Here is a 13,196-nt window from a genome sequence, read left to right as displayed (position 1 = left end):
TTAGTTAATTTTTGTTCCATAAGAAAAAGGGGGTGAAATTATGAAATAGAACCTATGTCAAAATGTTTGAAAATGCTATAGGCTAAATTGAAGTGGCCAAATAAATAGGAGTGCAAAATAGGAGGATTTGCATGACAAACCTCCCATTTTACATGAAGTGGCCAGCCACCATGTTGTTGTAGACAATATGAGCACTTAATATCCATAATTCATGGTACAAATTGATAATGGGTTAGGTAAATATTCCATGATAATGGATTAGGTAAATATTCCATGATAATGGGTTAGGTAAATGTTCCATGATAATGGTTTGGGTAAATGTTCCATGATGGGCATTTCATGTCTTTTGTATTAAAGAATTAAATGGATGAAATATGAAATTTTATTAAAAGAAAAAGGGGTGAAAAGAACAAAGTTTTGTCCATCTTTGTTCATCATAGCCGAAAGTTAGAGAAGAGAAAGGAGAGGAGAAAGCTCTTGAGTATTCGGTCACTAGGAGGAGGAAAACTGAAGGTAAGTCCTTGGTACCTTGCTTCTATTTTGAGGTCCTTGAGTTCTTCTTGATTCTACCTTAACCCTTGAAGCATATTTTGGTTTTTAGTTGTGTTGTGAGCATTTAGTCATGAATTAAAATGAAGGAAATGGTTGTTGTTTCATGTTCTTTTGATGAAAAATGGAAGATAGGTGAAGTTGAGCCAAACAAATGAGCATGCATGTGCCTTAGATGCTAAGGGGAAAAATCGGCTAACATGTTGTGCTTTAAAATGATGAAATGGAGATTATACTTAAGTAAAATCATAGATATGTGATGATTGATTGGTGATATACATGTTTAAATAACAAGCATGCAAGTTAGGTGTGAAAGAGTGATTTGGTAATAAATCTGCTTGGGACAGCAGCAGTAACGTGACTTTGGAAAATCACCATAAATTGTGGGAGATGAGTTAGAAGCTGCATAAGTTATGTAATTAAATCTTAATGAGTCTAGTTTCAAATGGAATAAACGAGAACATATTTTGAATTCTTTACAATTAGAAATTTGATTCGTAATGAAGAGTGGTCAGATTAGTCAAACAGTGAAACATGGGAAACTTTGAGAAATATCTGGTATTGATTGGCTGAACCAAAAATTCTGAAAATTTTATGGATAGAAGATTTATAAGTTTATTTTCAATGAAAATTAACGGTACTTGATTTGGAGTTTCGTAGCTCCAGTTATAAATGATTTAGTGATTGTTGCTCAGGAAGACAGCTTGCAGTGAAATTATGATTATGTGGTAAACATTGACAAAAATTTGTTAATGAGTTGCTTATTGTTTTCTTATAAGCTTACTATGATCTGTAGGTGTGGTTGGTTGAATATTGTAAGGGGTTAATACGTAGTTTGTATTTGAATAGTTAGATTAACGTGTTAGTAATCCAATTGTAGGCGGTTCGTGTGTGGATCTCGTCAGCATATCGTCGCAAATAGGTGTGTAACTAACACCCTCTTATAGACTAGATCGGCAAAAGCCGAAAAGCCGATATTTTGAGATCTTGCGAGTGTGCTAATGCTCAGGAGATTAATAGTTTGATGTATATGGTAAATTAAAGTGATAAGTGTAACACCCCAAACCCGTGACCGTCACCGGATTTGACCACGAGGTGTTACCGGGCTTACTTCCCTTATTTCTCTCTTGGAAATTATGAATTTCTGTTCCAGGCAGGCTAGCTAACTGCGTCACTGTTACCTTAAAAATCATATCTCGAGTTCCCGAACTCGAAAACCAGTTCCGTAAATTTTCCCTGAAACTAGACTCATAATTCCATCTATATATTTTTTTCTAGAATTTTTTTGTCGGTCCAATTGGTACAGTTTATTAGTTAAAGTCACCCCTTTTTCAGGGTTCGACTACACTGACCTTTGCACATTACGACCTGGATATCATCTCGTACAGAGATCCAATGCTCATACCGTTTGTTTCTAATGAAACTATACTCAGAGGGGAATCTATGCATATAAGGCATGACTTCTAATTGTTTCTGGATAATTTATGGTAAATTTTCAAAGTCGGAGCAGGGGATCCAGAAACTGTTCTGGCCCTGTTTCACGAAAACCTGAATATCTCTTAAAATCTGACTCATATGACTGTTTCGTTTCTTCCATATGAAAGTAGATTCATCAAGGTTCAATTTCATAATTTATTCACTATTTAATTCTACTTCTACTATTTTTAGTGATTTTTCAATCTCACCTCACTGCTGCTGGCAGCATCTGTTACTAAAGCAAACAATGACTATTTCATAATTCTTCCATGGCCAACTATAATTCATCATACATAATACAAGCTATGGCCACCTTATCAAAATTAAGGTTTCTAAGACTTGTGACTATAGGTTTTAGAATCACACTCAACCGACCACATAGGCCATTTTCGCATGGCTTAAAGTTTACAACCCAAAATTCAACAAAACAAAATAGCCTATACATGCCAAATGTTCTCCTAGATCGACTAAGGAGACAATACCAAAAGATTGTTCGCCGTGTGATGACTTGACGACGGTTCCGAGTACATAAGAGACGAGTCCAAGAGACCTAAAATGGGTGACAAGAAAACACCGAGTGAGTTTATAACTCAAGTAAGCCATAAGCATTCCACAACCATCCATTAACAAAATTATTACAACATGAAATAATGAACGAGGCTAAGTACTCCATCCATATCGAACTATATCATAGTTCCTTGGACCTTCGGTTCAATCTCATACCAAGTCATACATCCACATTTCATATTCTATACAATAAGATATTTGAGGCATTTTTACACACCAACTCATTTTCACCACAATCATACAATTGCAATCATCACATAGATTTAAAGCTTACCAAGCTCAACCCGAGCATGAACATATTACCTATTCGTCATGAGCTCAAGGTACTTACCCGATCCGCTGTCCATACTCAACTCGATGGAGATACACCCTCCATATAATTGTTCGATCGGAGATATTTATATATATAGAGAGTACGCAAACACAGTGCTTAATACTCGATTTCGCACACTTAGTGCCATGCGATCTAAGCCCGCACACACAAGCCATACCCTTCGAGCTCGCACACTTAGTGCCATATATTTCCAGCATGCACACTTAGTGCCATATATTTCCAGCATGCACACTCAGTGCCATATTTTTCCAGCATGCACACTTAGTGCCAATCTCACCACCGTACACTCAGATTGTTCAAGACACTTAGTGCCGAAAGCAACTTTCTACACATTTCACTATTTCTTTTACATTCAACAAATGTCATCATTCCATACACATACATTTTCATTTGTAAATATAAATATATCATCCCATTAAACACAATTGCATAAATTTTACAATCATTTAAGCAATATCAAATACGTGCTTAATGACTTACCTTGTGTTCGGCAAATAATTCTAAGTCGGCTACTCGTTGACCTTCGATTTCCCTTGTTGGACGCCTCCTTTAGGAACTTGAGCTTAAACAAACAAATTAACTCATTCAATCGCTTTGGTACATATGTTGGTATCCACATTCTAATGATCATATAACATACGAACGACATGGTAAAATTTTTATCTTGCTACCTTATGTTCTTGGCTATTCGCCAATAGCCTTATGCAATTTACTATTCTATCAATAATCCAATCACACATACACATATACATATTCGTATATTAAATAGCCACCCTCACTAACCACCCATTTTAGTTGATTTTATACAATCAAAGGCAATATCATGATTGGGTATACCTAAATAGCCGAATGTGCTAAAATTGATCTAACATCACCTATACCCTTGATTGAATGGCCGAATACTTATACTATCAATTATAGTATCGATTTTATTCTTTCAAACACATAGTCCCCATTCGGCCCTAACCATTTACTTAACGTATGTGTACAAATTCCATCTCAAAATTAGGAGTTGCAACTACAACTAGGTTACCACAATGCTCATCAATGACCGAATGCCTAAGCACAACTCTACTAAAAATTTATCCAACATCATTAACTTTGCCCTTCACTATTTTTTTTTTCTAAACATCATATACAAAGTAACTTACATGTATATATAAAACCAACCTTGCTAGCACAATATCCCTTAACCGAATATCATAAACCCAAGCCACATATATAGTTCATCAAGGCCTTTCATTGGCCACATTCGCACCCCTCCCTTATGAACAAACCAATTTCAACTTTCATGAAAAATATATGTACCAAGAGCTTCAACTACTTGGCCAAATACCAAACCTCCAAACAACCAAATTTAATCCATGGAATGAATAGAACTTGAACTAATCACCTCATTTACATCTAAATTTCCAAGGGTTTCAAAGTGCTTACCTCTTCCTAAGCATCAACCAAGCCAAATCATGCACAAAAGAATTCCTTCTTCTTCCTCCTTCAAGCCACGGCAATGGAGAATAGAATGAGCATTTTCCTTCTTTTTTTTTTTTTTTTCTCTCTAGTTACGGCACAATGGGGGGCATCCATGCTCATTTTTTGTTCATTTCTTTAATGCTAGCTATTATTTTATGGCTTCCTACATACACCACTAGCATAACATGTTGGAAACATGTTCCCTTGCCCATAATTTTGTCATGGCGGCCACTAACCTTGTCAAATGGGTTATTTGACATGCAACTCCATTTATTTTACTTCATTCCTTTATTAACCTCTTAAAATTAGCCACATATAATTAAATCCTTTCACATGAGTCCTTTTCTTTCAATTCACCTTCAAATTAACTAAATCAAAGAATTAAAAAATTCACACATGCATTTTCACATATTTAGACAAGAACTATCATACTCAAATAATTTAGTGACTCGGTTTAGCGGTCCCGAAACCGCTTTCCGGCTAGGGTCACTTTAGGATGTCACAACTCTCCCCACTTAAGAAATTTTCGTCCCGAAAATCTTACCGATAAATAGGTTTGGGTATCGCTCTTTCATAGAGTTCTCGGGTTCCCGGTGGCTTCTTCAATTCGTGTTTATGCCACAACACCTTCACTAGTGGGATTTTCTTATTTCACAACTCTTTTACTTCATGCATCGAATCTGGCTGCTCCTCTTCATAGCTCAAATTAGGTGAATCTCAATCTCGGATGGAGCGATTACGTGCGACGGCCGGATCTATATCGTCAAGCATCGAGACATGGAAAACGTTGTGAATCTTTTCGAGCTCAAAGGTGATTAATCGGTATGCGATGGTCCGACTCGTTCGGATACTTCATACGGCCCGATGAACCTTGGACCCAATTTGCCCTTACGACCAAATCTAAACACCTTCTTCCAGGGTGAGACTTTGAGAAATACCTTGTCTCCCACCTGATATTGAATGTCTTTTCTTCTCAAATCCGCATACGACTTTTGGCGATCCGAAGTAGCTTTCAAACTTTCACGGATTACTCGAACTTTCTGCTCGGCATCCTTAATCAAATCAACCCCGAAGATTTTACTTTCACTAAGTTCAGTCCAAAATAATGGGGTACGGTATTTACGACAGTATAAACCCTCGTAAGGCGCCATCTTAATGCTTGATTGAAAACTATTGTTGTAGGCGAATTCAATCAAGGGTAAATACCGTTCCCATGACCCACTAAACTCAAGGATGCAACATCTCAACATATCCTCGAGTATTTGAATTATCCGTTCGGATTGACCATCGGTTTGGGGATGAAAAGTAGTGCTAAAATGCAGTTTGGTACCCAAAGCCTCTTGCAATTTCTTCCAAAATCGAGATGTAAATCTTGGGTCTCTATCTGACACGATAGAAATAGGTACCCCATGCAATCGAACAATTTGGGAGACGATAATTCGCCAATTTGTCAGCGAAAATCCGTGCGGATAGGGATAAAATGAGCGACTTGGTCACCTATCAACAATGACCCGCATCGAGTCTTTCTTATTCGAGTCAATGGTAACCCGACACAAAGTCCATCACACTCGATCCCATTTCCATTCGGGTATCATGATTTGCTGAAGTAATCCCGATGGCACTTGATGTTACGCTTTCACTTGTTGACATATTAAACATTTTGAAACAAATTCTGAAATGTCTCGTTTCATACCGGGCCACCAAAATTGGCGTTTGGATCATTGTACATTTTAGTACTACCCGGGTGGATTGACATTCGACTACTGTGAGCCTCGTTCAAAATCATTGAAACAAGTCCCGAATTCCTTGGAATACATAATCGACCCTTAAATGTCAAGCAATCATGGTCGTCAATCTGAAATTTTGATTCCTCATTCGAACACATTCGGTCGCTTAGCGACCAATTCGCATCGACCTTCGAGATTCAAGTACTTGATGAATCAATAACGGTTTGGCCTCTAATTCGACTACTAGCACATCATCGGGTGAAACGGATAGGTGAGCATCCATCACTCTCAAAGCAAACAAAGTGCTTTACGACTTAAAGCATCGGCCACCACGCTTGGCCTTTCCGGTGATAGTCAATGATGAGTTCATAGTCTTTCAACAACTCAAGCCAACGTCTTTGTCGCAGTTTAAATCTCTCGAGTCATGAAATATTTTAGACTCTTGTGGTCCGAATAAATATGACACCTTTCTCCAAACAAGTAATGCCGCCATATCTTCAAGGCGAACACTATGGCTGCTAGTTCAAGGTCATGGGTCGGATAGTTTCTCTCATACGGCTTTAGTTGTCTCGACGCATAAGCCACAACTCGACCTTCTTGCATCAACACACAACCTAACCCAAGCAAGGATGCGTCACTATAAATGACAAACTCTTTGCTGGACTCCGGCTGTACTAGCACTGGGGCCTCGGTTAAATAGGTTTTTTTGTTGATCGAAACTTTCTTGACAAATGTTCGACCACTCGAACTTAACATCTTTTTGGAGTAGTTTCGTCATCGGTGCAGCTATCATCGAAAAACCTTTCACAAATTGTCGATAGTATCCGGCAAGCCCCAAAAAGCTCCTAACTTCGGTAACATTCCTTGGAGGTTTCCAATCGACTATGGCCGAAATTTTGTTCGGGTCCACCGACGACACCGGCGCGACACCACGTGCCCCAAAAAGCTAACCTCTCTCAACCAAAATTCACATTTATCGAACTTTGTGTATAACCGCTATCTCGTAAGATTTGCAACACTAGCCTCAACTACTCCTTTCCGTCTCTTTACTTTCAAGCACACACGCAAGGTATGTTTCACACCCTTTTCACATATCTCCGAGCGGTCATAGAAGATATTATCGCGGCACTCCTTTTAAATCAAGAGACTCGACTCGGACTACCTCGTTATTTGCACTCCTCAAATCAATAGTTTTCCTTTGCGTCCACCATTGCATCATGTACGGTCACCAATCCATACCAAGAATAACATTGAATTCATCAAATGGTAGAAGCATCGATCGGCCGAAAACAAGATTCTCGAATTATTAGGGGCATCTCTTGCACACTTTATCAACGAATGCACGTATTGACCCAAAGGGTTTGACACTGAATTACGAACTCAGAGACTCAACAGTAGAGTCTTCTCGGATGCTAAGGTTTCACATACATTTGAATGAGTAGAACCGGTCAATCAATGCAATCACACTAGTATCAAAGAGAGTAAATGTACCGTTGATAACGTCAGGGAGGATGCCTCCTCTCGTCGCGGATGGCATATGCTCTAGCAGGAGCACGGGTCTCGGATCGAACAGCCATATTAGAGGCTCCTCTCTAATTACCACCCCTACCTCCAGAAATTCTCAGGGGCCTACCTCTAGCCGTCGTTCCACTAGGTCTTGCACCTTGCATCTTATTCTTCTCATCTAGCTCGTGCAATCTCTAATGAAGTGGTCCTTCAACCGCATTCATAACAGCCCTATTAATGAGACTTACCCCAACATTCACCTAGGTGTCGCCTTCCACATTGGAGGTATTCAGGTTTCTCTTGACGATTATTGCCCACACTAGCTACCGAAGTAGCTTGGGAGTCCGTTAATGGTCGGGCTCTGATGGAAATTCCCGCAGTCGCCCTCGACTTATTAGTGTCCTCCCTGAACTTCTTTACAGCCGAGAACGGAGCTTTACTCACGATCTTTTACGATAATCTCTTGCTTCAAATTCAGCCTTCTTCTTCTCCTTTCCAAGTTCTTCCGCCTTGCGGCCTCGTTCGACTAGTGTTACGAACTCCCTTATCTCCAAAATACCCACTAGTAGCTTTAAATCTTCATTCAATCCTTCTTCAAATCTTTTGCACATAGCAACCTCATCAGCCACACACTCCCGAGCATACCGACTAAGTCTTACGAACTCATGTTCAGATTCGAGATCTTGTCATACGGCCTTGCTTGAGCTCCAAGAATTCCTTACGCTTTTGATCGATGAACCGTTGACTAATATATTTCTTCCGAAATTCGTTTGGAAGAAATCCCAAGTAACTTGTTCCTTTGGGACTATGGAAATTAAGGTCCTCCACCAATAGTAGGTGAGTCTCTTAACAAGGATATAGCACACTTAAGAAATTCATCGGTGTGCATGACAGTTCATCAAACACTCTAATGGTGTTATCAAGCGTAACTCGGCCTTTTCGGTATCATCAAGAACTATGGCCTTGAACTCCTCAGCCCGCTTCCTAATCAGTCTCTGGTGGTTTGCTTAGCCTCACAGGATCAAGAATCGGAGGCATTATGGGGCTCTTGGGCGGAGTATTTAAATTCGGGAATGGTTGGACAGCCGGATTGGTTCGGGCATATTATGCGACCCACTCATTCATCATGGTGAAGAAGGCTTGTTTCGCCCCTCCATTTTGATTATTCGTGGATGACCGAGGCTCAACAGCGGTGTCCCTTGCGCAGAGCAGCCGCTACACTTTCAACGTCATCCGAAGGGTCTCTCTACCGGGTTCCATTTGCTAATCAAAACAAAAATTTCAACCGTCGAAGTCATCACATTTTTTAGCACTAACAATTTGGCATGTATAGCTAAACTTACACGCTATGGTAGTCCTAGAACCGACTAAACCTGGCTCGATACCAATAAAATGTAACACCCCAAACCCGTGACTGCCACCGGATTTGACCACGAGGTGATACCGGCTTACTTCCTTATTTCTCTCTTGAAATTATGAATTTACATTCGAGCAAAGCTAGCTAACTGCATCACTGTTACCTTAAAAATCATATCTCGAGTTCCCAAACTCGAAAACCAGTTTCGTAAATTTTCCCTGAAACTAGACTCATAATTCCATCTGTATATTTTTTTCTAGAATTTTTTTGTCGGTCCAATTGGTACAGTTTATTAGTTAAAGTCACCCCTTTTTCAGGGTTCGACTACACTGACCTTTGCACATTACGACCTGGATATCATCTCGTACAGAGATCCAATGCTCATACCGTTTATTTCTAATGAAACTATACTCAAAGGGGAATCTATGCATATAAGGCATGACTTCTAATTGTTTCTGGATAATTTATGGTAAATTTTCAAAGTCGGAGCAGGGGATCCAGAAACTGTTCTGGCCCTGTTTCACGAAAACCTGAATATCTCTTAAAATCTGATTCATATGACTGTTTCGTTTCTTCCATATGAAAGTAGATTCATCAAGGTTCAATTTCATAATTTATTCACTGTTTAATTATACTTCTACTATTTTTAGTGATTTTTCAATCTCACCTCACTGCTGCTGGCAGCATCTGTTACTAAAGCAAACAATGACTATTTCATAATTCTTCCATGGCCAACTATAATTCATCATACATAATACAAGCTATGGCCACCTTAACAAAATTAAGGTTTCTAAGACTTGTGACTATAGGTTTTAGAATCACACTCAACCGACCACATAGGCCATTTTCGCATGGCTTAAAGTTTACAACCCAAAATTCAACAAAACAAAATAGCCTATACATGCCAAATGTTCTCCTAGATCGACTAAGGAGACAATACCAAAAGATTGTTAGCGGTGTGATTACTTGACGACGGTTCCGAGTACACAAGAGACGAGTCCAAGAGACCTAAAATGGGTGACAAGAAAACACCGAGTGAGTTTATAACTCAAGAAGCCATAAGCATTCCACAACCATCCATTAACAAAATTATTACAACATGAAATAATGAACGAGGCTAAGTACTCCATCCATATCGAACTATATCATAGTTCCTTGGACCTTCGGTTCAATCTCATACCAAGTCATACATCCACATTTCATATTCTATACAATAAGATATTTGAGGCATTTTACACACCAACTCATTTTCACCACAATCATACAATTGCAATCATCACATAGATTTAAAGCTTACCAAGCTCAACCCCGAGCATGAACATATTACCTATTCGTCATGAGCTCAAGGTACTTACCCGATCCGCTGTCCATACTCAACTCGATGGAGACACACCCTCCATATAATTGTTCGATCGGAGATATTTATATATATGTAGAGTACATAAACACAGGCTTAATACTCGATTTCGCACACTTAGTGCCATGCGATCTAAGCCCGCACACACAAAGCCATACCCTTCGAGCTCGCACACTTAGTGCCATATATTTCCAGCATGCACACTTAGTGCCATATATTTCCAGCATGCACACTCAAGGCCATATTTTTCCAGCATGCACACTTAGTGCCAATCTCGTCACCGTACACTCAGATATTGCCCGCACACTTAGTGCCGAAAGCAACTTTCTACACATTTCACTATTTCTTTTACATTCAACAAATGTCATCATTCCATACACATACATTTTCATTTGTAAATATATATATCATCCCATTAAACACAATTGCATAAATTTTACAATCATTTAAGCAATATCAAATACGTGCTTAATGACTTACCTTGTGTTGGGTAAATAATTCTAAGTCGGCTACTCGTTGACCTTCGATTTCCCCTTGTTGGACGCCTCTCCTTTAGGATCTTGAGCTTAAACAAACAAATTAACTCATTCAATCGCTTTGGTACATATGTTGGTATCCACATTCTAATGATCATATAACATACGAACGACATGGTAAAATTTTTATCTTGCTACCTTATGTTCTTGGCTATTCTACCAATAGCCTTATGCAATTTACTATTCTATCAATAATCCAATCACACATACACATATACATATTCGTATATTAAATAGCCACCCTCACTAACCACCCATTTTAGTTGATTTTATACAATCAAAGGCAATATCATGATTGGGTATACCTAAATAGTGAATGTGCTAAAATTGATCTAACATCACCTATACCCTTGATTGAATGGTCAATACTTATACTATCAATTATAGTATCGATTTTATTCTTTCAAACACATAGTCCCCATTCGCCCTAACCATTTACTTAACGATGTGTACAAATTCCATCTCAAAATTAGGAGTTGCAACTACAACTAGGTTACCACAATGCTCATCAATGACCGAATGCCTAAGCACAACTCTACTAAAAATTTATCCAACATCATTAACTTTGCCCTTCACTATTTTTTTTCTAAACATCATATACAAAGTAACTTACATGTATATATAAAACCAACCTTGCTAGCACAATATCCCTTAACCGAATATCATAAACCCAAGCCACATATATAGTTCATCAAGGCCTTTCATTGGCCACATTCAGCACCCTCCCTTATGAACAAACCAATTTCAACTTTCATGAAAAATATATGTACCAAGAGCTTCAACTACTTGGCCAAATACCAAACCTCCAAACAACCAAATTTAATCCATGGAATGAATAGAACTTGAACTAATCACCTCATTTACATCTAAATTTCCAAGGGTTTCAAAGTGCTTACCTCTTCCTAAGCATCAACCAAGCCAAATCATGCACAAAAGAATTCCTTCTTCTTCCTCCTTCAAGCCACGACAATGGAGAATAGAATGAGCATTTTCCTTCTTTTTTTTTTTTTTTTTCTCTCTAGTTACTGGCACAATGGGGGGCATCCATGCTCATTTTTTGTTCATTTCTTTAATGCTAGCTATTATTTTATGGCTTCCTACATACACCACTAGTATAACATGTTGGAAACATGTTCCTTGCCCATAATTTTGTCATGGTCGGCCACTAACCTTGTCAAATGGGTTATTTGACATGCAACTCCATTTATTTTACTTCATTCCTTTATTAACCTCTTAAAATTAGCCACATATAATTAAATCCTTTCACATGAGTCCTTTTTCTTTCAATTCACCTTCAAATTAACTAAATCAAAGAATTAAAAAAATTCACACATGCATTTTCCCATATTTAGACAGTAACTATCATACTCAAATAATTTAGTGACTCGGTTTAGCGGTCCCGAAACCACTTTTTGACTAGGGTCACTTTAGGGATGTCACAATAAGACTGCAGAGTGCGTGATTCCGTGCATTTCGATGTTTTTGGGCTTAATGGGCCAAAAACGGGATAATGGGCCAACGGGCCCAAGTTGGTAAGAAAACGCGGTAAGTGTTTCTGATCGTACGTAAATGGCTATGTTATGTATGAAAACCTTAAGAATAGTGAAATTACTTGAACACCCCTATGCATGCAAAATTACCATTATACCCCTAGGGTTATTTTTTTTTTAAAAGCATGATGTTCTGTTTCTGTATACGTGTGCCATGACATATTATTTCTGTTGCATGGGGACATGGGTTATATAATGGAGGAAGCGTCCTGGTGGCTATGCCACAAATATCTGATCTAGTGGCTCTGCCACATATATCTGTTCTGGTGGCTCTACCACAATATCTGTATCTGGTGACTTCGTCACAATATCCGGCGACCTCATTGCAATTCGTGGTGTGTAGCGGTTGGGTGGGTCGAGTAGTCTCCCCACATGGTGTAAGGCTGGTACAGGGGTGTTATGGATGAATCTGGGTTGGGTTTCTGCATAAACATGTAATATCTGTTCTGTTCTGTTATGGGCCTATGGGCCTATGGGCTTTATTCTGAATTTCTGTTATGGGCTAAGGCCAACTTATTCTGTTTCTGTAGGTTGAGCTGATTTAGACTATGGTTGGGTTTTTTTACACACTGAGTTTCCCCAAACTTACCCCTTTTATTTTCATCCACGCAGGTAATCCCCAACCATAGTGGGCTTGGAGCTGTGAGGGAATTCGGAGTGGCCACCTGTTCTGAAAGTTTGATTTTCTTCTGGTGAATTGGACATCCTTTTATTTACGTTTGAAGTTTTGGGTTTTTAAATGTAATAAGGCCGCTTAATTATTTTTG

The 13,196-nt window shown here is 38.8% G+C and overlaps 1 long non-coding RNA gene across 1 annotated transcript; it reads left to right on the top strand.

Annotated features, from left to right (window-relative positions):
• Positions 1 to 384: 384 nt before the first annotated feature.
• On the top strand, positions 385 to 13,190 carry LOC128292918 (uncharacterized). Its single transcript, XR_008282908.1, has 3 exons — positions 385 to 513; positions 1,430 to 1,471; positions 13,042 to 13,190. It is a non-coding gene; the product is annotated as an uncharacterized LOC128292918 (long non-coding RNA).
• Positions 13,191 to 13,196: the final 6 nt, after the last annotated feature.

Source organism: Gossypium arboreum, chromosome 5 (genome assembly GCF_025698485.1).
Source record: "Gossypium arboreum isolate Shixiya-1 chromosome 5, ASM2569848v2, whole genome shotgun sequence".
Taxonomy (NCBI): Eukaryota; Viridiplantae; Streptophyta; class Magnoliopsida; order Malvales; family Malvaceae; genus Gossypium; species Gossypium arboreum.
Note: the sequence above shows the minus strand (reverse complement) of the source record. Positions and strands in the feature narration are given on the sequence as shown.